At 34.0% G+C, this 26,411-nt stretch overlaps 1 protein-coding gene across 2 annotated transcripts in view; it reads left to right on the top strand.

The window, feature by feature from the left end:
• Positions 1 to 2,576: 2,576 nt before the first annotated feature.
• LOC127709715 (paramyosin-like) overlaps positions 2,577 to 26,411 on the top strand; it is a 129,868-nt gene continuing 106,033 nt past the window's right edge. For both annotated transcript variants that reach the window (XM_052215378.1, XM_052215377.1), the window contains exons 1-2: positions 2,577 to 2,885; positions 24,276 to 24,336. The gene's annotated coding sequence lies outside the window, so the exon portion shown is untranslated. The remainder of the gene's footprint in view (positions 2,886 to 24,275; positions 24,337 to 26,411) is intronic.

Raw genomic sequence — 26,411 nt, 5'->3', positions numbered from 1 at the left:
GATCTTGACCTGATGAACAATTTACTCCTTTTAGATTTGCTTTAAATGATTTGGTTTTAGAGATATAAGCCAAAATCTACATTTTACCCCTATGTTCTATATTTAGCCATGTCGGCCATCTTGGTTGGCGGGCCGCGTCATCGGACACATTTTTTAAACTAGATATCCCAATGATGATTGTGGCCAAGTTTGGTTAAACTTAAACTTGGCCCAGTAGTTTCAGAGGAGAAGATTTTTGTAAAAGTTAACGACGACGACGGACGACGACGACGGACGACGGACGCCAAGTGATGAGAAAAGCTCACTAGGCCTTTTAGGCCAAGTGAGCTAAAAAATGATATGGCACTATCGCGTTTGTTGTTATTATGACGCAATCTTTTTATCAAATATTCCGTTAGCAGAGGTCACTAATAAAAATCAGTTACTATCATCATTCAAATATTCTACAGACTACTAGTCATAACATCAGAGGCATCAAAAGTACTAGAAACACATTATAGTATCTCAAATTACGGACCATCTAGACGATCAAAATATCCTCAATGAAAACCAACATTGGTTTAGAGCAAAAAGGTCGTGGAAAGCCAACTTCTGGTGACCACCGACGACATCACCAAATGGATGAACAACAATATCCAAGTCGACATAGCAATCCTTGACTTTGCAAAAGCTTTCGACAAAGTTGCTCACAAAAGGCTATCAGAGAAGTTGCAATATTATGGCATTGGTGGAACAACCAGAACATGGATTGATACATTCCTCAGTAACAGGATCCAAAAGGTAGTTGTAGATGGGGAATCTTCCAGGTGTTCCTTTGTAACATCGGGGGTTCCCCAGGGTACAGTACTTGGACCGACATTTTTCCTTGTTTTCATCAATGAAATCGCAGACAATCTCCATTCCACCGCAAGATTGTTTGCAGATGACTGTGTAATCTACAGACCAATTCACACAGAAAATGATCATCAACTATTGCAAGAAGATCTTGACACACTTGTTAACTGGTCCAGCACATTGCAAATGGAATTCAACGTTTCTAAATGCGCAATAATTCAGGCCACAAACGAAAGATCGAAGACAGATTTCAGCTATAAAGTGAAAGGTGAAACTCTTGAAAAGGTTAGCCATCAGCCATATCTTGGAGTGGAACTATGCAACAACCTGAAGTATAATCTGCACATTGACCAAACTTGCCGCGTGAAGAAATCATCAAGAGTCCTAGGCTTCCTTAAGCGCAACCTCAAACACTGTCCACCTAGTGTAAAGGAAAGAGCATATACCAGCCGTGTGAGACCGAAATTAGAATATTGCTCAACAATTTGGAATCCTCACACAAACAACAACATAAATAAATTAAAATAGTACAAAAGAACGCAGCAAGATTTGTCCTTAATAAACCACACGATTACAAAAAACCAGACAGCACAACAGAAATGGTAAAAAATCTAAATTGGGAAACATTAAACCAGAGGCGAAAAATATCTGACGTAATCCTCTTGTATAAGGTAGTCCACCACCTTATTGCCGTGCCTATACAACATCACCCCACTATGGCAGAAATAAAATCAACTCGCCACAGTCAGCATGCATGGAAACTTCAGACAATTCGGACAAATGTCAATGTGTACAAATACTCATTCTTTCCACGAACAATCATACTATGGAACCAACTACCACCACCTGTGATAGCCGTCCCAGAATTGGGCGCATTTAAGGTGTCAGTCTGGGGAGTATACTAAACTTCTACATAATTGTACAGTGTATATACGTTTATTCTTTTAAAAAAATTGAGGCTCTGCTATGCGCGTGTGTAAATAGTCCTTAGTGAGATGTCTGCTTGCGGATGTTACTAAGTAACGTAATTGAAGTTGAAGTAGTCTCAGATAATGCTAATACGAAATTACAGTATAATTTGTGTTTCAGAAAATTGTATATAAATAAAATTTACATTTGTTGCATTTTACATTAGAAAACGATCATTTGTATTAAATTAAGCCTTTAAACTGAATTTGTATATTCAATATTTATAATTTATCATTTTGTCCGTGTGTCCGGCTACAAAATGCATGCCAACTATTTTTTGCACCAGAACCTTGCCACTATAAATGTAGATTAGCCGATTTGGATATCATCGGTACGATCAAGGCCGAACTTGTTCCAGGCCGAAACGTCTTGTTTATTTATACGTGATAAATTATGTATACCAAACTCTAGATATATTCAAATTAAAATTCAAATATTTTATTGTATAAAGCACATATGATAATTATGATATTGCGTAATCCAAGTGTACAACATACATGACATATACAACATGACAAATAATGTAAATAAAACAAAATGCAAATCAAAAGAATGGTATGCTAATATGACCTAGTATGTATGATATGTTTCTTTATGTCGAAACAACATATCAATAATTAAATTAAATGAAGAATAAAAAAGTTGTTAAAAATTGTTTGAGTTTGCACAGGTAAAGTTTTATATGAATTGATAATCGTACATTTTAAAATAACGCATTTACAGTGTCAAAACATCTTACGGGACCAATGCACGCGTTCTTAGATAACCCTTAGCGTAAAAATAGGAGTTTACTTGGGTTTTCAAGTTTTGGAAATTCCTGAAAATTCTAAGAAGATAAAAAGCGATTAATTCTGCCATCTATGAATTAATTAAGATACTGTGTTTTACCTAATTTCATATTACTAGAGTGTGACAAATTATAATCGTTATGTACTGACAAAATATTCACAGAGGATTACAAGTTATATTAGTTGACAAGCTGAAAAAAAGATTCTGTTAGCAGTGGAATTTTAATTATATGACTTAAACAGCCTCATACTACAACACTGAAAGAATTAAAATCATTGTCACATATTAAACAGGTAGATCTGAAGAGTTTATAGTGAACCCTTTTGAGTTTATCTCGGACTAGTAGTTATTACTAATATTAGGCCATTGAAAACTGAATGTTTGTTTCCCCTAATACAAGACAATTTTAGGCACTAACTATGATTTGTTTGTTTCCCCTAATACAAGACAATTTTAGGCACTAACTATGATTTATACGTTGAAAACGTAACAGTAACAAAAAAGTTATTGTTACGTTTGGACACTAATTGCTGGAATGCTGGGTTGGTTTAGAAACCGATTAATTATGAACATAACAATAATATTTGTGTGTAAGGTTATGTGGTGTTATTGTCAGTTACGTTAATGCATTTCAATATATGCTGGGAATAGTAATATCAGGAACATATATATTGACGGGACTTGACACTACCTGATTGTAGTCGATTTTATCGTCGTGCCATAGTTAATAAAGATACGATACAGAAACGGACATGTGTAAAAAACGGACTCGCTATTATCCTAATAATTTTTGATATTATCAATAAAATGTCATTGAAACTAGTTTTATAGTGATGCTAGTGTATCAAACTTGTATTCTGTCACTTCAAATTTGTTAAAATCGCAAGCATTTCATCACAGAATTGTGCAGAATGCAAACCAGGTAATAAAAAAATGGCGGCCATTGCCGCGATGATTTACAAATTCCCAAACTATTATAAAACACTTCACATCAAATAAATCAAACTTATTTTGGTAATTTTATATGACAAAATATATCTACTAAATGATAAAACTTGTATTTATTTACAATTAGAGTTAAATGTATGTGGTTTATTTGTTGAGCAGTTCTGATAGTTTTTCAGTCAGACGCTACCAAAATCCGTAAATCTTGGGAAGTCTCGGGGAGTCCGAGATTTTATCAATTTTATACTGAAAAGCGTATCAGATTCATTTCCCGTTAGATATACTGTTCCCAGGTAATATACATCCCATATGTATGTAATATATATTAAAAAACAACTTGCAAACTTTTATTTGTAAACAATTCAATAGTATACAATATCATGAATATTGCATACAGATTATATATTTTATTTACAATGGCAGCTTTTGTACATCTTATGTGTGCTTTTGGGTGCATTTTTTAGTTGGACGCATTTTTTGGAGTGATGCAGCAATGTGCACGTAGATTTTGCACACAACACAGTTCCACTGCAATTTCCCCTTTTGAAGTTATGTCATTCATATTGATTTTTTGATCAATTGATATTTATATAGGAAGAAAAACCTACCTTTGGTTTGGACGTACTCCTTCTGATTTTGAAATGAAATTACGTCCTCCATGGATACATGCATACTCGTTTGAATTGTTTTACATTTGCAATTTCGGGGCTTTTTATAGCTGACTATGCGGTATGGGCTTTGCTCATTGTTGAAGGCCGTACAGTGACCTATAGTTTTGTTAATTTCTGTGTCATTTGGTCTCTTGTGGAGAGTTGTCTCATTGGCAATGCAGCAATCATACCACATCTTCTGACATACACAAGTTCACAATATTTTAGTTCACTGCTTTTGATTTATTAATTTTTCGAGATCTTCGTTTATATACATGTAACTGTATAAAAATTTAAACTTTTTTTCTTTCTTTTTTTATTCAAACGCATCCAAAGTTTTTAATATTTCACTCAAAGAGAATTTGGAATTGGGAACAACTTCGTCCATTGTTCAAAGTATAATGACAGTAATAAGGGTAAGTGTGCAGTTAAATACATGCATGTAGAAGTGAATACTTTTCTTCTAAACATCGAACCATTGAACTACTGGTATATTCTTTGCCTCTGGCACTAATAAACTGTAGTATTATCATGAAGATTATTAAAATAATTTAAACTTAAAAACTATTTAAACATTATTTGTTGAATAATAATAATAATAATAATAATAATAATAATAATAATAATAATAATAATTATAATAATATAAACATACTGCCCTTGGATAAAGGTGTTGGGGTAAATTAACACACGAGGGAAAAAATTATCACCCAAGACAAAGTCACGGGTGATAATTTCTTCACTGAGTGTGTTAATCACCCTAACACCTTCATCCAAGAGCAGTATGTTTTTTATCATACTGAATGCCTTATGATTCAAGTGTGCACTATGAAGAACAATTGTAAAAAAATAAAGTCATAAATTAAGATAATTTACTAATGACAACAACAAAACGACGGAAATGATGTAGAAATAAGAATCTGTAAACCTTGGCCAGAGTGGGTGTCAATTGTCATGATTGTTCCTGATCGGCAAAGTTTGGGCCCAGCGGGTGTTAATTTTAGGCATTAACACCCGTTGCTAATATTATCACATGTTGCTATTGGTGGGCGGGGCTTATGAAAGATTAGTGAAAATTAACAAATACTGTGTGTCCAATGAAATGAATGGATAATATATGAAAATTTGCATAAAGTATAATAATAATAGTTATAAAGCATATACATGATATAGGAGAATTCAGCAACAAACAACAAAAGTAAAGTCAATTAAAAGTTTGATAAATCTACTTAACAATAACGCAACGTAACCGTAGACACAAATATTATTGTTACATTTGTAATTAATCAATTCCTAACCAAACCTACATGACCTAGCATTCCTGCAATTAGTGTCCAACTTAACAATAACTTTTTTGTTATTGTTACTTTTCAACATAATGGTAGCCAGTGCCAAAATTTTAATGGGTTGGCAGGCAGAAATATTTTTTTATTTTATATTTTTTTTGGGACGAAAAAATCAAGCAAAGCACATGCAGTTTCGTCTACCATGTCTACAGAGAATTTTCTTAAACATGTTAAACAACTGAAATTTTGGAATGAAAATATCATTGATAATATGACATTGTGATATATATTAGCTGTTTTAAACTTTAAGAATAATAAATAAAACATGTTTTAAATAATTATCAGACAATAGACCACTTTTGAGTTCGTTTGGTTTTAGTGAACATCATTCGTGCATTGAGGGGCATCGTCACTTCCTTCACATGTTGAGCGAGCGGTTGAAAAAATATGATGCTATATTGCACGAATTATTTGGCAAATTAAATTCTCATAATTGATAATCAGCACTGCTGTCATTAGGAAATTGTGATTAAGTACCTACAGAACAAACATTATTTCTAGTTCATCCTGCATAATGATGATCACGAAGGCGCTTGATGAACTTTAATAGTGTAGGGATATTGCCGATCACCTCTATCTGGTAAATGACGTCATAAAGGCCAGCATATTTGACGAACCTTTCCAGTGAAGGACATAACTCGAAAGTGGTCTATTAAAGCAACATTATATACATAACACATAGCTGAGAGGGTGATAGAGCAGATTGTTACCCCGAGAAAACATTGTCAACTGAGGCGAAGCCAAGGTTGACAATGTCTTTTCGAGGAGTAACAATCTGCTCTATCACCCTCTCAGATATGTGTTATTTAATTTATTATACTGAATGTTCTGTTATTACTGTCTATTAAATTTCAAATTCAAAGTAATAAACTATGTCGTCTTGTACATAACAATCATCCGCGTTTATTAAAGCGCACACTTGAGCAAGCGTCTCCTTGAAGGGTAATAGAGTATTTGCCATGGGATAGAGTAAATTGTCTCCCTCGTATTAACCAATCAAAATCTGGCATTTTAACATGAAGTATAATAATGATAATTGTCTTAAAAGAGAGTCTTGTTCTTTCTCATTTTCACCTTTAAACAAACAAAAATACCTGGAGGGTAAAATCAGACCCGTCAGGGTATGGGGAAACCAACAATCTTTTTTGCATGGCCTTAGTATAATAGTCCAAGGTTTTATACAAAAGTAAATCTTGGGTAGGAATTTGAGATTGGGCTTATATCTTATTTGCCCTAGAACCATTGTTCTTATGCTGTCAATACTTTTATACTGCAAACTAATATAGAATGTGATCTTCAACACCTAATTTCTTGTTTATATAAAAATAAGATGTAGTATGATTGCCAATTGGACAACTCTTCACCAAATGACATAGAGGTAAGCAATTATAGATCACTGTACTGCCTTCAACAATGAGCAAAACCCATGCTGCATAGTATAAGCTATAAAAGACTCTGAAATGAAAAATGTAAAACTTCTAATTAAGAAAGTTCTAATATCTTGTAAGTGGTCAAGATCCCCACCCCTAAACCATATATATTCTGGTTTGTCATGCTAAGATGATTTGAATGATATACAGGGTTATTCCCCAGGGGTCATCCTGACCCCCTGCCATTTGAGAAAGTTCTAATATCTTGTAATTGGTCGAGATCCCCACCCCTAAACCATATATATTCTGGTTTGTCATGATAAAGCACATCAAATGAAATACAGGGTTAGTCCCCAGGGATCACCCCCACCCCCTGCCATTTGAGAAAGTTCTAATATCTTGTAAATGGTTGAGATCCCCACCCCTAAACCATATATATTCCTATTTGTCATGTCTCGAACATTTGAATGACGTATACGGTCAGTCCCCAGGGGTCCCCCCCACCCCCAATGTTCTAATATCTTGTAAATGGTTGAGATCCCCACCCCTAAACCATATATATTCCTGTTCGTCATGTAATGAACATTTGAATGACGTATAGGGCCAGTCCCCAGGGGTTTCTCCCCACCCCCAATGTTCTAGTATCTTGTAAATGGTCGAGATCCCCACCCCTTAACCATATATATTCTGGTTTGTCATGCCAAGATGATTTGAATGATATACAAGGTTAGTCCCCAGGCATCACTAATGCATATAACTTTACTGGACCAAACCAATTTTCACTGGAAGTTGCCCAATGTCAGGCGACCCTGGGAATTACGAATTATGGGAGCTTCGTTTGGGAGACTTCGTAACAGCATCCTGTTACATTCATTTCTTGTTCGATGATTGGCTTGGTTGTTTGTTTCTTATGCCCCCACCGTAGCGGAGGGGGCATTAAGTTTTACCCTTGTCTGTCTGTATGTACGTACGTACTTACGTCCGTACGTCCCAAAATTGGTTTCCATTCTCTAACTTTAGTTTGCCTCAACCAAATGTTATGAAACTTATACACAATGCTTATTACCACAAAACACAGATCAAGTTTGAATTTTGGTGGCGTCACTTTAACCGTTCTAGAGTTATGCCCCTTTATAAATGGAAAAATTGCAAAATTTTTAGTTTCCATTCTCTAACTTAAGTTTGCCTCAACCAAATGTTATGAAACTTATACACAATGCTTATTACCACAAAACACAGGTCAAGTTGAATTTTGGTGGCGTCACTTTAATCATTATCGAGTTATGCCCCTTTAAAAAATCGAAAAAAATTGCAAAATTTTTAGTTTCGGATCTGTAACTTAAGTTTGTCCCAACCAAACATTATGAGACCTATACACAATACTTATTACCACAAAACTCAGATCAAGTACAAATTTGGGTAGCGTCACTTTTATCGTTCTTGAGTTATGTCCCTTTATAATGTTGTATGCCAGCGGGGGCATCATCTGTGTCCATTGGGATGCATTCTCCATTTATTTTGGTTGTATTGATTGATTGATTATTCAATAGATTGATTAATTTATTGAATGCTTGCTTGCTTTCTTGATTGCATGTATGTATGACATCCAGTGACAAATATTTAACAAACATTCTCTACCCATAAACACAGATTACCCTTCCCTTCTCTCCAAACTAGATATGCAAGGGGGAGGCGGCAGTTCCTTGATCAAATACATAGGATCAGATCTTAAGGAACAAGCAAAAAAAGATAGAGGCTTAGGTCCCTTTTCTGGTCTGTGCAAAAGGTATATTGTGTTTAACAAAAAATGCTACTCCTAGAAACATGCAAGGATCGAAACACCCTTCATTAAAAAAAAGTATCCTTTTTTAGCTCACCTGGCCCGAAGGGCCAAGTGAGCTTTTCTCATCACTTGGCGTCCGTCGTCCGTCGTCCTCGTTAACTTTTTACATTTTGAACTTCTTTTAGAGAACTACTGAATGGAATGAAACCAAACATGGCATGAATGTTCCATATGAGGTGCTGACCAAGTGTTGTTACTTTGTAGCCGATCCATCATCCAAGACGGCCGCCAGCATGGGACTTAGTTTAACATAGGACCCTATGGGAAGTGCATACAAATGACTTCTTTTAGAGAACCACTGAATGGAATGTAACAAAACATAGCATGAATGTTCCTTACAAGGTGCTGACCAAGTGTTGTTACTTTGTAGCCGTTCCATCATCCAAAATGGCCGCCAGTGAGGGAATTAGTTTAACATAGGACCCTATGGGAAATGCATACAAATGACTTCTTTTAGAGAACCACTGAATGGAATGAAACAAAACATAGCATGAATGTTCATTAGGAGGTGCTGACCAAGAGTTGTTACTTTCCAGTCGGTCCGTCATCCAAGATGGCCGACAGTGGGGGACTAAGTTTAACATAGGACCCTATGATGGGAAATACATACAAATGTCTTCTTTTAGAGAACCACTGAATGGAATGAAACCAAACATGGCATGAATGTTCCTTATGAGGTGCTGACCAAGTATTGTTACTTTCCAGTCGGTCCGTCATCCAAGATGGCCGACAGTGGGGGACTTAGTTTAACATAGGACCCTATGGGAAATACATACAAATGTCTTCTTTTAGAGAACCACTGAATGGAATGAAACAAAACATGGCATGAATGTTCCTTATGAGGTGATGACCAAGTGTTGTTACTTTGCAGCCGATCCATCATCCAAGATGGCCACCAGGGGGCAACTTAGTTTAACATAGGACCCTATGGGAAATACATACAAATGTCTTCTTTTAGAGTACCACTGAATGGAATGAAACTAAGCATGGCATGAATGTTCCTTATGAGGTGATGACCAAGTATTGCCACTGTGTTGCCGATTTTCTGTTCAAGATGGCCACCAGGATATTTGATTAAATAACGGGACCAATATTAAACCAAATTTGGCTTTAATCATTATTTGGGTATCTGTTATGATTTTTATCTATCTTTACATGATTTTTAAAACCAAAGTAGAGTCAAGTGATTGACACAGGCTCTTGAGAGACTCTAGTTTCAAGGGACCCACAGTATTTATGTTTTATATATTTGTTGTGTTTGCATTTTGTTTTAATTTGGAGGGAATTTGGTCCATAATTTGTTTCCATACTTTAACTTGAAATTTAATATTCTAAATTTTTGTGGTCATATAAAGTTATGACTTGTCAGCGTTGTTTATATAGTCCTTGTCAAAAGACAATTGGTTTCCAGACAATAACTTTAGTATAATTGTATGGATCTCTATGAAATTGAACCGCAAAAGGAAGGTTGGGATTGATTTTGGGGGTTATTGTCCTAACTTTTTAGGAATTAGGGGTCAAAAACAAGCTTTTTAGCTCACCAGTGCCCGAAGGGCCCCATGTGAGCTTATGCCATCACTTGGCGTCCATCGTCGTCCGTCGTCTGTCGTCGTAAACTATTTCAAAAATCTTCTCCTCTGAAACTACTGGGCCAAATACCTTCAAACTTTAACTAAATGTTCCTTAGGGTATCTAGTTTATAAATTGTATACGAAGTTTTGATACATCGACAAACATGGCCGCCATGGCTAAAAATAGAACATAGGGGGCAAATGCAGTTTTTGGCTTATATCTCAAAAACTAAAGCTTTAAGAGCAAATCAAAAGGGGGTAAAATTGTTCAATTGGTCAAGATCTATCAGCTCTGAAATTTTCAGATGAATCGAACAATCCATTGTTGGGTTGCTGCCACCGAATTGGTAGTTTTAACAAAATTTTGCAGTTGTTTGTTATTATTTTGAATATTATTATAGATATATATAAACTGTAAGCAGCAATAATGTTCAGCAAAGTAAGATCTACAAAAAAGTTAATATGACCACAATTGTCAAGATCTATCGGCCCTGAAATTTTCAGACGAATCGAACAACCCATTGTTGGGTTGCTGCCACTGAATTGGTAGTTTTAACAAAATTTTGCAGTTTTTATACGACCGCAAAAAAAATTTTGTGGTCGTATATTGGTATGACGTTGGCGTCGTCGTTGTCGTCGTCCGGCGGCGTCGTCCGAAGACGCATTAGTTTTCGCACTCTAACTTTAGTTTAAGTGAATGGATCTCTGTGAAATTTTACCATAAGGTTCAATACCACAAAAGGAAGGTGGGGATTGATTTTGGGGGTTATGGTACCAACAGTTAAGGAATTAGGGGCCAAAAATAAGCATTTTCTAGTTTCCAGACAATAACTGTGGAACGGTGTATGGATCTCTCTGAAATTATACTACAAGTTTCCATACCGCAAAGGGATGGTTAGGATTTGCTTTGGGGGGTTATGGCTCAAACCGTTTAAGAATTAGGGGCAAAAAAGGGGGAAAAACAAGGTTGTCCTGGTTAATGGACAAATACTTTAGTACAAAACATAATTTAAAGCAGTGTAAGGGAGATAAATCAAATACATCATTGAAATTATCTCCCTTACACTGCTTTTAAATTATGTATAAAGTAATGGTTAATGAACAATTAAGATAATTTAAAACAGTGTAAGGGAGGTAATCCAAATACAACGTTTTGGTTACTTCCCTTACACTGCTTTTAAATTATGTTTAAAGAAATGCATATTTATAAAGGAAGACCAGTAAAAATATCTGCAAATGTTGCATCTTTTTTTTTACAAAAAAATCCATATGAAAGATTTGACACTATATTTTAAATTCTATTATAAAATAGATTAAGTTAGCACTATGGTAAATTTAAATGGGTAATTATGGTTGCAAATTCCATTGGAAATTTGAATTGAGATTATAACCATATCTTGAGGGAAAGAATTTTTTGGGGGAAAAAGGGGGGGGGGGGGTAAAAAGAAATTGTGGGGGGTCAATTTTTTCTCATTTCAGATTTCAGAAATTAAAAAGAATTATTCTTCAAATATTATTTTTTTTTCAAATTTCAAATATTGAAAAATTTCAAGAAGTAATCTTTAATTGCACAGTATGGCGCATTAGATTTGCTATGCCGAATCTAACCGTGTATTTAGATTTTCAATTTTGGGTCCAGTTTTCAAATTGGTCTACATTAAGGTCCAAAGGGTCCAAAATTAAACTTTGTTTGATTTTAACAAAAATTGAATATATCGGGGTTCTTTGATATGCTGAATCTAAACATGTATTTAGATTTTTGATTTTTGGCCCAGTTTTCAAGTTGGTCCAAATTGGGGTCCAAAATTAAACATTGTTTGATTTCAACAAAAATTGAATATATGGGGTTCTTTGATATGCTGAATCTAACCATGTATTTAGATTTTTTATTTGTGGACCCCGCTATCAAATTGGTTCATATTGAGGTCAAAAGGGTCCAAAATTAAACTTTGTTTGATTTCATCAAAAATTGAATATATGGGGTTCTTTGATATGCTGAATCTAACAGTGTATTTAGATTTTTAATTTTGGGTCCCGTTTTTTAAATTGGTCTACATTAAGGTCCAAAGGGTCCAAAATTAAACTTAGTTTGATTTTAACAAAAATTGAATTTTTGGGGTTCTTTGATATGCTGAATCTAAACATGTGTTTAGATTTTTGATTATGGGCCCAGTTTTCAAGTTGGTCCAAGTTGGGGTCCAAAATTAAACTTTGTTTGATTCAACAAAAATTGAATATATGGGGTTCTTTGATATGCTGAATCTAAACATGTATTTAGATTTTAGATTTTTGGCCCAGCTTTCAAGTTGGTCCAAATTGGGGTCCAAAATTAAACTTTGTTTGACTTCAACAAAAATTGAATATATGGGGTTCTTTGATATGCTGAATCTTACCATGTATTTAGATTTTTTATTTGTGGGCCCGCTATCAAATTGGTTCATATTGAGGTCGAAAGGGTCCAAAATTAAACTTTGTTTGATTTCATCAAAAATTGAATTATTGGGGTTCCTTGATATGCCAAATCTAACAATGTTTTTAGATTTTTAATTTTGGGTCCCGTTTTTTAAATTGGTCTACATTAATGTCCAAAGGGTCCAAAATGAAACTTAGTTTGATTTTAACAAAAATTGAATTCTTGGGGTACTTTGATATGCTGAATCTAAACATGTGTTTAGATTTTTGATTATGGGCCCAGTTTTCAAGTTTGTCCAAGTTGGGGTCCAAAATTAAACTTTGTTTGATTTCAACAAAAATTGAATATATGGGGTTCTTTGATATGCTGAATCTAAACATGTATTTAGATTTTAGATTTTTGGCCCAGTTTTCAAGTTGGTCCAAATTGGGGTCCAAAATTAAACATTGTTTGATTTCAACAAAAATTGAATATATGGGTTTCTTTGATATGCTGAATCTTACCATGTATTTAGATTTTTTATTTGTGGGCCCGCTATCAAATTGGTTCATATTGAGGTTAAAAGGGTCCAAAATTAAACTTTGTTTGATTTCATCATAAATTGAATTATTGGGGTTCTTTAATATGCCAAATCTAACTATGTTTTTAGATTTTCAATTTTGGGTCCCGTCTTTTAAATTGGTCTACAATAAGGTCCAAAGGGTCCAAAATTAAACTTAGTTTGATTTTAACAAAAATTGAATTCTTGGGGTACTTTGATATGCTGAATCTAAACATGTGTTTAGATTTTTGATTATGGGACCAGTTTTCAAGTTGGTCCAAGTTAGGGTCCAAAATTAAACTTTGATTGATTTCAACAAAAATTGAATATATGGGGTTCTTTGATATGCTGAATCTAACCATGTATTTTGATTTTGGACATTGGACCATGATAGGTAAATTAAAAAAATTGAAGTTCTTAGACCACATTCATTCTGTGTCAGAAACCTATGCTGTGTCAAATATTTAATCACAATCCAAATTCAGAGCTGTATCAAGCTTGAATGTTGTGTCCATACTTGCCCCAACTGTTCAGGGTTCGACCTCTGCGGTCGTATCAAGCTGCGCCCAGCGAAGCATTTTATTTGTTATTATTTTGAATATTATTATAGATATATATAAACTGTAAGCAGCAATAATGTTCAGCAAAGTAAGATCTACAAAAAAGTTAATATGACCAAAATTGTCAATTGACCCCTTAAGGAGTTATTGCCCTTTAAAGACAATTTTACACAATTTGTTCATCAAGTTTGCTAACATTTAAAAATCTTCTCCTCTGAAACTACTGGGCCAATTACCTTCAAACTTTACTGAATGTTCCTTAGGGTATTTTGTTTATAAATTGTATCCGAGGTTTGTATCCATCGACAAACATGGCCACCATGGCTAAAAATAGAACATAAGGGTCAAATGCAGTTTTTGGCTTATATCTCAAAAACTAAATCTTTTAGAGCAAATGTGACATGGGTTAAAATTGTTTAATTGGTCAAGATCTATTGGCCCTGAAATTTTCAGACGAATCGAACAACCCATTGTTGGGTTGCTGCCACTGAATTGGTAGTTTTAACAAAATTTTGCAGTTTTTATACGACCGCAAAAAAATTTTGCGGTCATATATTGGTATGACGTTGGCGTCGTCGTCGTCGTTGTCGTACTCTAACTTTAGTTTAAGTGAATGGACCTCTATGAAATTTTACCATATGTTCAATACCACAAAAGGAAGGTTGGGATTGATTTTGGGGGTTATGGAACCAACAGTTAAGGAATTAGGGGCCAAAAATAAGCATTTTTGTAACTTCCAGACAATAACTTGTGTGTAAGTGTATGGATCTCTCTGACATTGTACCACAAGGTTCCATATCACAAAGGGAAGGCTGGAATTGATTTGGGGGTAATTGCCTCAAAATTTTAGGATTTAGGGGCCAAAAAGGGCAAAAAACAAGCATTTTTTCTAGTTTCATGACAATAACTTGTGTGTAAGTGTTTGGATATTTCTGAAATTGTACTACAAGGTTCCATATCACAAAGGGAAGGCTGGAATTGAGTTTGAGGGTAATTGCTTGAAACGTTTAGGAATTGGGGGCCAAAAAACACATTTTTCTAGTTTCCAGACAATAACTTGTGTCAAGTGTATGGATCTTTCTGAAATTGTACTGCACGGTACCATACCACATAGGGAAGGCTGGGATTGATGATGGGGGTAATTGCCTCAATATTTTAGGAATTGGGGGCAAAAAAGGGGCAAGAAACAAGCATTTTTCTAGTTTCAGGACAATTACTTGTGTGTAAGTGTATGGATCTTTATGAAATTGTACTACAAGGTTCCGTATCACAAAGGGAAAGCTGGGTTTGAGTTTGGGGGTAATTGCCCTAAATGTTTAGGAATTTGGGGCCAAAAAGGGGCCTAAAAACAAGCATTTTTCTAGTTTCCAGACAATAACTGTGTTCAAGTGTATGGATCTCTCTGAAATTATACTACAAGTTTCCATACCACAAAGGGATGGTTAGGATTTGCTTTGGGGGGTTATGGCTCAAACCGTTTAAGAATTAGGGGCAAAAAAGGGGGAAAAACAAGGTTGTCCTGGTTGATGGACAAATACTTTAGTACAAAACATAATTTAAAGCAGTGTAAGGGAGATAAATCAAATACATCATTGAAATTATCTCCCTTACACTGCTTTTAAATTATGTATAAAGTAATGGTTAATGAACAATTAAGATAATTTAAAACAGTGTAAGGGAGGTAATCCAAATACAACGTTTTGGTTACTTCCCTTACACTGCTTTTAAATTATGTTTAAAGAAATGCATATTTATTAAAGGAAGACCAGTAAAAATATCTGCAAATGTTGCATCTTTTTTTTTACAAAAAAATCCATAGGAAAGATTTGACACTATATTTTAAATTCTATTATAAAATAGATTAAGTTAGCACTATGGTAAATTTAAATGGGTAATTATGGTTGCAAATTCGATTGGAAATTTGAATTGAGATTATGACCATATCTTGAGGGAAAGAATTTTTTGGGGGAAAAAAGGGGGGGGGGGGGGGGGGGGGGGGGTAAAAAGAAATTGTGGGGGGTCAATTTTTTCTCATTTCAGATTTCAGAAATTAAAAAGAATTATTCTTCAAATATTATTTTTTTTTCAAATTTCAAATATTGAAAAATTTCAAGAAGTAATCTTTAATTGCACAGTATGGCGCATTAGATTTGTAAAATCTTTGACCACATTTATTTATTTGCTATGCCGAATCTAACCGTGTATTTAGATTTTCAATTTTGGGTCCAGTTTTCAAATTGGTCTACATTAAGGTCCAAAGGGTCCAAAATTAAACTTTGTTTGATTTTAACAAAAATTGAATATATCGGGGTTCTTTGATATGCTGAATCTAAACATGTATTTAGATTTTTGATTTTTGGCCCAGTTTTCAAGTTGGTCCAAATTGGGGTCCAAAATTAAACATTGTTTGATTTCAACAAAAATTGAATATATGGGGTTCTTTGATATGCTGAATCTAACCATGTATTTAGATTTTTTATTTGTGGACCCCGCTATCAAATTGGTTCATATTGAGGTCAAAAGGGTCCAAAATTAAACTTTGTTTGATTTCATCAAAAATTGAATATATGGGGTTCTTTGATATGCTGAATCTAACAGTGTATTTAGATTTTTAATTTTGGGTCCCGTTTTTTAAATTGGTCTACATTAAGGTCCAAAGGGTCCAAAATTAAACTTAGTTTGATTTTAACAAAAATTGAATTTTTGGGGTTCTTTGATATGCTGAATCTAAACATGTTTTTAGATTTTTGATTATGGGCCCAGTTTTCAAGTTGGTCCAAGTTGGGGTCCAAAATTAAACTTTGTTTGATTCAACAAAAATTGAATATATGGGGTTCTTTGATATGCTGAATCTAAACATGTATTTAGATTTTAGATTTTTGGCCCAGCTTTCAAGTTGGTCCAAATTGGGGTCCAAAATTAAACTTTGTTTGATTTCAACAAAAATTGAATATATGGGGTTCTTTGATATGCTGAATCTTACCATGTATTTAGATTTTTTATTTGTGGGCCCGCTATCAAATTGGTTCATATTGAGGTCAAAAGGGTCCAAAATTAAACTTTGTCTGATTTCATCAAAAATTGAATTATTGGGGTTCCTTGATATGCCAAATCTAACAGTGTTTTTAGATTTTTAATTTTGGGTCCCGTTTTTTAAATTGGTCTACATTAATGTCCAAAGGGTCCAAAATGAAACTTAGTTTGATTTTAACAAAAATTGAATTCTTGGGGTACTTTGATATGCTGAATCTAAACATGTGTTTAGATTTTTGATTATGGGCCCAGTTTTCAAGTTGGTCCAAGTTGGGGTCCAAAATTAAACTTTGTTTGATTTCAACAAAAATTGAATATATGGGGTTCTTTGATATGCTGAATCTAAACATGTATTTAGATTTTAGATTTTTGGCCCAGTTTTCAAGTTGGTCCAAATTGGGGTCCAAAATTAAACATTGTTTGATTTAAAAAAAAATTGAATATATGGGTTTCTTTGATATGCTGAATCTTACCATGTATTTAGATTTTTTATTTGTGGGCCCGCTATCAAATTGGTTCATATTGAGGTTAAAAGGGTCCAAAATTAAACTTTGTTTGATTTCATCATAAATTGAATTATTGGGGTTCTTTGATATGCCAAATCTAACCATGTTTTTAGATTTTCAATTTTGGGTCCCGTCTTTTAAATTGGTCTACAATAAGGTCCAAAGGGTCCAAAATTAAACTTAGTTTGATTTTAACAAAAATTGAATTCTTGGGGTACTTTGATATGCTGAATCTAAACATGTGTTTAGATTTTTGATTATGGGACCAGTTTTCAAGTTGGTCCAAGTTAGGGTCCAAAATTAAACTTTGATTGATTTCAACAAAAATTGAATATATGGGGTTCTTTGATATGCTGAATCTAACCATGTATTTTGATTTTGGACATTGGACCATGATAGGTAAATTAAAAAAATTGAAGTTCTTAGACCACATTCATTCTGTGTCAGAAACCTATGCTGTGTCAAATATTTAATCACAATCCAAATTCAGAGCTGTATCAAGCTTGAATGTTGTGTCCATACTTGCCCCAACTGTTCAGGGTTCGACCTCTGCGGTCGTATCAAGCTGCGCCCAGCGAAGCATTTTATTTGTTATTATTTTGAATATTATTATAGATATATATAAACTGTAAGCAGCAATAATGTTCAGCAAAGTAAGATCTACAAAAAAGTTAATATGACCAAAATTGTCAATTGACCCCTTAAGGAGTTATTGCCCTTTAAAGACAATTTTACACAATTTGTTCATCAAGTTTGCTAACATTTAAAAATCTTCTCCTCTGAAACTACTGGGCCAATTACCTTCAAACTTTACTGAATGTTCCTTAGGGTATTTTGTTTATAAATTGTATCCGAGGTTTGTTTCCATCGACAAACATGGCCACCATGGCTAAAAATAGAACATAAGGGTCAAATGCAGTTTTTGGCTTATATCTCAAAAACTAAATCTTTTAGAGCAAATGTGACATGGGGTAAAATTATTTAATTGGTCAAGATCTATCGGCCCTCAAATTTTCAGACGAATCGAACAACCCATTGTTGGGTTGCTGCCACTGAATTGGTAGTTTTAACAAAATTTTGCAGTTTTTATACGACCGCAAAAAAATTTTGCGGTCATATATTGGTATGACGTTGGCGTCGTCGTCGTCGTTGTCGTACTCTAACTTTAGTTTAAGTGAATGGACCTCTATGAAATTTTACCATATGTTCAATACCACAAAAGGAAGGTTGGGATTGATTTTGGGGGTTATGGAACCAACAGTTAAGGAATTAGTGGCCAAAAAAGGGCCAAAAATAAGCATTTTTGTAACTTCCAGACAGTAACTTGTGTGTAAGTGTATGGATCTCTCTGACATTGTACCACAAGGTTCCATATCACAAAGGGAAGGCTGGAATTGATTTTGAGGGTAATTGCCTCAAAATTTTAGGATTTAGGGGCCAAAAAGGGCAAAAAACAAGCATTTTTTCTAGTTTCATGACAATAACTTGTGTGTAAGTGTTTGGATATTTCTGAAATTGTACTACAAGGTTCCATATCACAAAGGGAAGGCTGGAATTGAGTTTGAGGGTAATTGCTTGAAACGTTTAGGAATTGGGGGCCAAAAAACACATTTTTCTAGTTTCCAGACAATAACTTGTGTTCAAGTGTATGGATCTTTCTGAAATTGTACTGCACGGTACCATACCACATAGGGAAGGCTGGGATTGATGATGGGGGTAATTGCCTCAATATTTTAGGAATTGGGGGCAAAAAAGGGGCAAAAAACAAGCATTTTTCTAGTTTCAGGACAATTACTTGTGTGTAAGTGTATGGATCTTTATGAAATTGTACTACAAGGTTCCGTATCACAAAGGGAAAGCTGGGTTTCAGTTTGGGGGTAATTGCCCTAAATGTTTAGGAATTTGGGGCCAAAAAGGGGCCTAAAAACAAGCATTTTTCTAGTTTCCAGACAATAACTGTGTTCAAGTGTATGGATCTCTCTGAAATTGTACTGCAATGTACCATACCACAAAGGGAAGGCTGGGATTGAGTTTGGGGGTAATGAATCAGAAGGGGGTTTCAAAAAATTTCGGGGAGGGATTTTTTTTTCCTTTTTTTTTTCTTTTAAAATTTTCCATTTTAAGTTGGTTATTTCTGATTTATATTTAAAAGCAAATAATAATGATATGGCAGGAGATACACACCAAACAGGATGTGTAAATTATTATTTAATAAGTATTGTGCAATAGCAAGAAATTTTCAATTGCACAGTATTGCACAATAACAAGAAATCTTCAATTGCACAGTATTGCACAATAGCAAGAAATCATCAATTGCACAGTATTGCGCAATAGCAAGAAATATCCAATAGCACAATATTTTGCTTAATAGCAAGAAATTGTCAATTGTACAGTATTGCGCAATAGCAAGAAATATTCAATTGCACAGTATTGTGCAAAAGAAGATACTTCGTATAAATTGCTTATTTCTTGACCAATTTCAATGGGGTTTTATTCTTGAATTCTTGGGGTTCTTTAATATGCTGAATCTAACCGTGTATTAAGTTTTTGGATTTTGGGCCCCGTTTTTAAATTGGTCCACATTGAGGTCCAAAGGGTCCAAAATTAAACTTTGTTTGATTTCATCAAAAATTGAATTATTGGGGTTCTTTGATATGCCGAATCTAACCGTGTATTTAGATTCTTAATTTTTTGTACCGTTTTCAAATTGGTCTACATTAAGGTCCAAAGGGTCCAAAATTAAACTTAGTTTGATTTTAACAAAAATTGAATTCTTAGGGTTCTTTGATATGCTGAATCTAAACATGTATTTAGATTTTTGATTATGGGCCCAGTTTTCAAGTTGGTCCAAATCGGGGTCCAAAATTAAACTTTGTTTGATTTCAACAAAAATTGAATATATGGGGTTCTTTGATATGCTGAATCTAACCATGTATTTAGATTTTTGATTTTTTTGGCCCCGTTATCAACTTTGTCCACATTGAGGTCAAAAGGGTCCAAAATTAAACTTTGTTTGATTTCATCAAAAATTGAATTCTTGGGGTTCTTTGATATGCTGAATCTAACCATGTATTTAAATTTTGGATATTAGACCATAATAGGTGAATGTCCAATTTAAAATTATTAAGTTCTTAGACCACATTTATTCTGTGTCAGAAACCTATGTTGTGTCAAATATTTAATCACAATCCAAATTCAGAGCTGTATCAAGCTTGAATGTTGTGTTCATACTTGCCCCAACTGTTCAGGGTTCGACCTCTGCGGTCGTATCAAGCTGCGCCCTGCGGAGCATTTTATTCTAGTTTCCAGACAATAACTTGTGTTCGATTTTATGGATCTCTCTGAAATTGTACTGCAAGGCACCATACCACAAAGGGAAGGCTGGGATTGATTTTGGGGGTAATTGCCTAAAAATTTTTGAAATTAGGGGCCAAAAAGGGGCAAAAAACAAGCATTTTTATAGAACCGTTCTAGTTTCAGAACAATAACTTGTGTGTAAGTGTATGGATCTCTCTGAAATTGTACTACAAGGTTCCATATCACGAAGCTGGGTTTGATTTTGGGGGTAATTGCCCTAAATGTTTAGGAATTTGGGGCCAAAAAGGGGCCTAAAAACCATAATCATAAGGGGGTTTAAAAAAATTTGGGGAGGGATATTTTTTTCCTTTTTTTTTCTTTAAAATTTTCCATTTTAAATTGGTTATTTCTGATTTATATATAAAAGCAAATAATAATGATATGGTTTGAATAGGTAAATTAAAAAATTTCAAGTTCTTAGATCACATTCATTCTGTGTCAGAAACCTATGCTGTGTCAAATATTTAATCACAATCCAAATTCAGTGCTGTATCAAGCTTGAATGTTGTGTCCATTCTTGCCCCAACTGTTCAGGGTTCGACCTCTGTGGTCGTATCAAGCTGCGCCCAGCGGAGCATTTTATTTGTTATTTTTTTGAATATTATTATAGATATATATAAACTGTAAGCAGCAATAATGTTCAGCAAAGTAAGATCTACAAAAAAGTTAATATGACCAAAATTGTCAATTGACCCCTTAAGGAGTTATTGCCCTTTAAAGACAATTTTACACAATTTGTTCATCAAGTTTGCTAACATTTAAAAATCTTCTCCTCTGAAATACAGGTGAGCGATTCAGGCTCTTGAGAGCCTCTTGTTTCTTTCAGGACAATAACTTGTGTATAAGTGTATGGATCTCTATGAAATTGTACCACAAGGTTCCATACCTCAAAAGGAAGGTTTGGGATTGATTTTGGGGGTTATAACCAAAACTGTTTAGGAACAAGGGGCACAAAAACTATGATTTTCTGGTTTCCTGACAATATCTTGAGTATAAATAAGTCTATGGATCTCTATGAAATTGTACCACATGGTTCCATACCAAAAAAGGAAGGTTTGGATTGATTGTGGGGGTTATGGCCCTAACCGTTTATGAAAAAGGGGCCAAAAACAATACTTTTCTAATACTTTGTATAAATTGCTTATTTTTTTACCAATTTCAATGGGGTTTATTAATCAAAGTCTTGCATTCTTGGTGTTCTTTAATATGCTGAATCTAACTGTGTATTTAAATTTTAGTTTTTGGGCCTAGTTTTTAAATTGGTCCACATTGAGGTCCAAAAGGTCCAAAATTAACTTTGTTTGATTGCATCTAAAATTAAATTATCTGGGTTCTTTGAAAGGCTGAATCTAACCCTGTACTTAGATTTTTGATTTTGGGCCTGGTTTTCAAATTGGTCCACGTTAAGGTCCAAAGGGTCCAAAATTAAACTTAGTTTGATTATAAAAAAAATTGAAATCCAGAGGTTCTTTGATATGCTGAATCTAAACATGTACTAAGATTTTTGATTTTGGGCCCAGTTTTCAAAATGGTCCAAATCAGGTCAAAAATTAAACTTTGTTTGATTTCAACAAAAATTGAATATCAGGGGTTCTTTGATATGCTAAATCTAATTGTGTATTTAGATTTTGGATTTTGGGCCCCGTTATCAAATTGGTCCACATTGAGGTCCAAAGGGTCCAAGCTTGTTTGATTTCATCAAATATTGATTTCCAGGGGTTCTTTGATATGCTGAATCTAACCATGTATTCAGATTTTGGATATTGGACCATAATAGGTAAATATCCAATTTCAAATTTTAAAGTTCTTGAACCACATTCATTCTGTATCAGAAACCTATGCTATGTCAAATATTTAATCACAAGCCAAACTCAGAGCTGTATCAAGCTTGAATGAAGTGTCCATACTTGCCGCAACTGTTCAGCATTTTATTAGGTGGACCTTGAACAGACAACATGTGTATTGACAGCTACCTTAACTATTGATTTTATTTAGTCTGATCAGAGATCATGAGCTATATAGAAATTAAAAGATGTGGTATGATTGGCAAAGAGACAACTCTCAACCAGTGATGAAACGATGTAGAAGTTAACAACTATAGCTCACTGTACGGCCTTCAACAATGAGCAAAACCCATACAGCATAGTAAGCTATAAAAGGCTTTAAAATGACAAATATTAAACAATTCAAACAAAAAAACTAACTGCCTGATTTATGTACAATACAATAAAGGAAAAACATATATGATATACAGCAACAAACATCAACCACCTGCGCACAGGGACATACCGATACAGAATGTAGAGGGGTTGAACATGTTTGCTTGAGCCAAACCCTCCCTTTTACATGGGACACAGTGGTGTAACAGTAGAATATAACAAAACTATAAAAATCAGTTGAAAAGAGCTTAATTCATCAGGTTGATACAAAGCACAAAAACTTAACAAACACACAAAAGACACATAGTACAGATCTGAGAGTACTCGCAGTTACTGAAAGTTAGTTCAAAGCCCAAAACAAAAAAATCATGTGTCAAAGACTAAAATATCAATCAGCACACATCCAACATCCAAAGGATTTAGCTTAAAGATGTCATTAACAGCCTGAGAAAAACGTGACCTTGTGCAATGTCACAAATATAGGTATTGACAGATTGTAGGACAGGGAATGTACATATGTATTTAACGATAATAATGGGGGTATTCAGTTAGGTTTTAATTTATTGATAACTAAATCAATATTTATACTGATAAAAACAATATTTGAAGATCTAACAACAGTTTTGAATTGGTAACCCTTTAGAATTAGTTTATTCAAAAGATCAATCCCGGATCTAAATTTACAGGCTTGGTAAACAACATCACTGTAAAATTAGGATGAGCTATCCCGTTTGTAATAAGTTTTCTACAGGTACAGCCAAACTTCCAAACCAGATCCTTGTATTTATGAAAGAATTTGTGTTAACAAAATCCTTGACTTAATAATTTACCAGAAATACATTAATTGAAATCCAAAACCTCACTACAGACACGGGGATAGAGAATAATTTGGGATAAATTAACACCGTAAGATGGTGCAAAATGAACATCACTGTTTGAAAATTAACAAAAGAGAACGAAAAATCATCCCTTTTGTTTTACATTTATGTGTAGAGTATCTGTGTCAATTATTTTCAAAAAATGTACATATTTCAACAGTTATTACGGGAGCACAGATTTGTATTTTAATGCATGTTTAGAAGCTTCATTGTAGGATTTCACTACTATTTACAAACTCTGGAGGGATTTTTATGTAGTATTGAATTGAATTTCTTAGTCCAGGTCAGGATGTCAAGTGAACCGCACTTATATTTATAGTGTTTCCTGGAATATGTTTTCTTATTCATTTACAGGTTAACTGATGTGTAATTGCTTACAATGAGTCTTCATTCATTGTATGCACAAACATTTCTGGTAAAAATTAATTCTGTTGTTATAGTAATCATGGTAATGTAACAAAACATTTATTGGTTATTTTCAGAAAATATACACATTGAAATTCTATTTTAGATGTACAAAGTATGTGCTTAAACTGGATTGCAGTTGTACAGTTAAATTTACTGGGCTGAAGGTAATTACTATTTTTTATGCCCCCGCCGTAGCGGAGGTTTACCCTTGTCCGTCTGTACGTCCCTCCATCCGTCCATCCTTACGTCCCAAAGTTGGTTTCCGTTCTCTAACTTTAGTTTGCCTCAACCAAATAATATGAAACTTATACGCAATGCTTATTACCACTAAATACAGATCAAGTTTGAATTTTGGTGGTGTCACTTTTACCGTTCTAGAGTTATGCTCCTTTACAAATGGAAAAATTGCTAAATTTTTTTTTTTTTTTTTTTCTAAATATCAAGTCATTTTTATACGCCCGTTTATGGGGCGTATTATGGTATACCGTTGCCTGTCTGTCCGTCTGTCCGTCCGTCGTCAACATGTCGGACATTAACTCAAAAACGCTTTAACCAACTTGCATAAAACTTTGGTGAATTGTTTATATCTATTGACGTGAGCTCCCTTTCGTTTTTTATCAATTTTAGATTTTACGTTTCCGAGTTATGGGGTTTTATTCATTAAAAAAAGGGGGATTTTCCAGTTTTCGGACAATAACTCAAGAATGCTTTCACCAACTTGCAAGAAATTTTGGTTAATTGTTTATATCTATTGACATGAGCTCCCTTTTGATTTTTATAAATTTTAGATTTTACGTTTCTAAGTTACGGGGTCTTATTCATAAAAAAAAGGGGGATTTTCCAGTTTTCGGACAATAACTTAAAAATGCTTTCAGCAGTTCTCATGAAACTTTGATGAATTGTTGATATCTATTGATGTAAGCTCCCTTTAGAATTTTATAAATTTTAGATTTTACATTTCCGAGTAATGGGGTTTTATTCATTAAAAAAGGGGGGATTTTCCAGTTTTCAGACAATAACTCAAAAATGCCTTCAGCAATTCTTATGAAACTTTGGTGAATTGATTATATCTATTGATGTAAGCTCCCTTTAGAATTTTATAAATTTTATTTGTTTATAGTCTGACAACAGATTTACTAAGTATTGGGCAACAGCATAGTGTATTGCACAACAGCAAGAAATCTTTAATTGAATATAAATTCAATTCATATAACCAATTTCATGTTCTTTGACTACATTTATCCAGAAACCTATAATATGTCAAATATTTAATTACAATCCAAATTCAGACCTGTATCAAGCTTGAATATTGTGTCCATTTTTGCCCCAACTGTTCAGGGTTGGACCTCTGCGGGCGTATCCAGCTGCGCTCAGCGAAGCAGTTTATTAAAATTGGAGTTATCTTCCTTTGTCCATGATTATAGTTGAATCAACTTCAATCAATGCTTTATACAATGCAATGTTTAATTTTGCCTTCCACTGATAAATTAAAGCAATTTTTACCCTTCATTTCTAAAAATATTTTAAAGTCTTCTTTGAAAATTGGAGTTATCTTTCTTTGTGCATAATGGTAGTTGAATCAACTACAACCAATGCTTTATACAATGCAATATTCAATTTATTTCCTACTGATAAATTAAAGCAATCTTTACCATTCAGTGCTTACAAGCACTTTGATTACTGTTCTAGGGTTATGCCCCTTTACAAATGAAAAAATTGCTGAATTTTCGTTTCCGTTCTCTAACTTGAGTTTGTCTTAACTAAATGTAATTTCTAAAAATATCAATGTCATTATTCAAGTAATTTTTAAAATTGGAGTTATCTTCCTTTGTCCATGATTATAGTTGAATCAACTACAATCAATGCTTTATACAATGCAATGTTTAATTTTGCCTTCCACTGATAAAACACAGATCAAGTTGAATTTGGGTAGTGTCACTTTAACCATTATTGAGTTATGCCCCTTTATAAATCAAAAGATTGCAAAATTTTTAGTTTCCATTCTGTAACTTTAGTTTGCCCCAACCAAACATTATGAAACCTATACACAATATTCATTACCTCAAAACTAAGATAATGTACAATTTTTTTGTTTCCGTTCTCTAACTTTAGTTTGCCTCAACCAAATGTTATGAAACTTATACACAATGCTTATTACTACATAATACAGATTAAGTACGAAATTTGGTGGCGTCACTTTTACCATTCTTGAGTTATGTCCAGGCCTGGGGTAATGGTA

This window comes from Mytilus californianus, unplaced genomic scaffold, assembly GCF_021869535.1.
Source record: "Mytilus californianus isolate M0D057914Y unplaced genomic scaffold, xbMytCali1.0.p SCAF_7, whole genome shotgun sequence".
Classification (NCBI taxonomy): Eukaryota; Metazoa; Mollusca; class Bivalvia; order Mytilida; family Mytilidae; genus Mytilus; species Mytilus californianus.
Note: the sequence above shows the minus strand (reverse complement) of the source record. Positions and strands in the feature narration are given on the sequence as shown.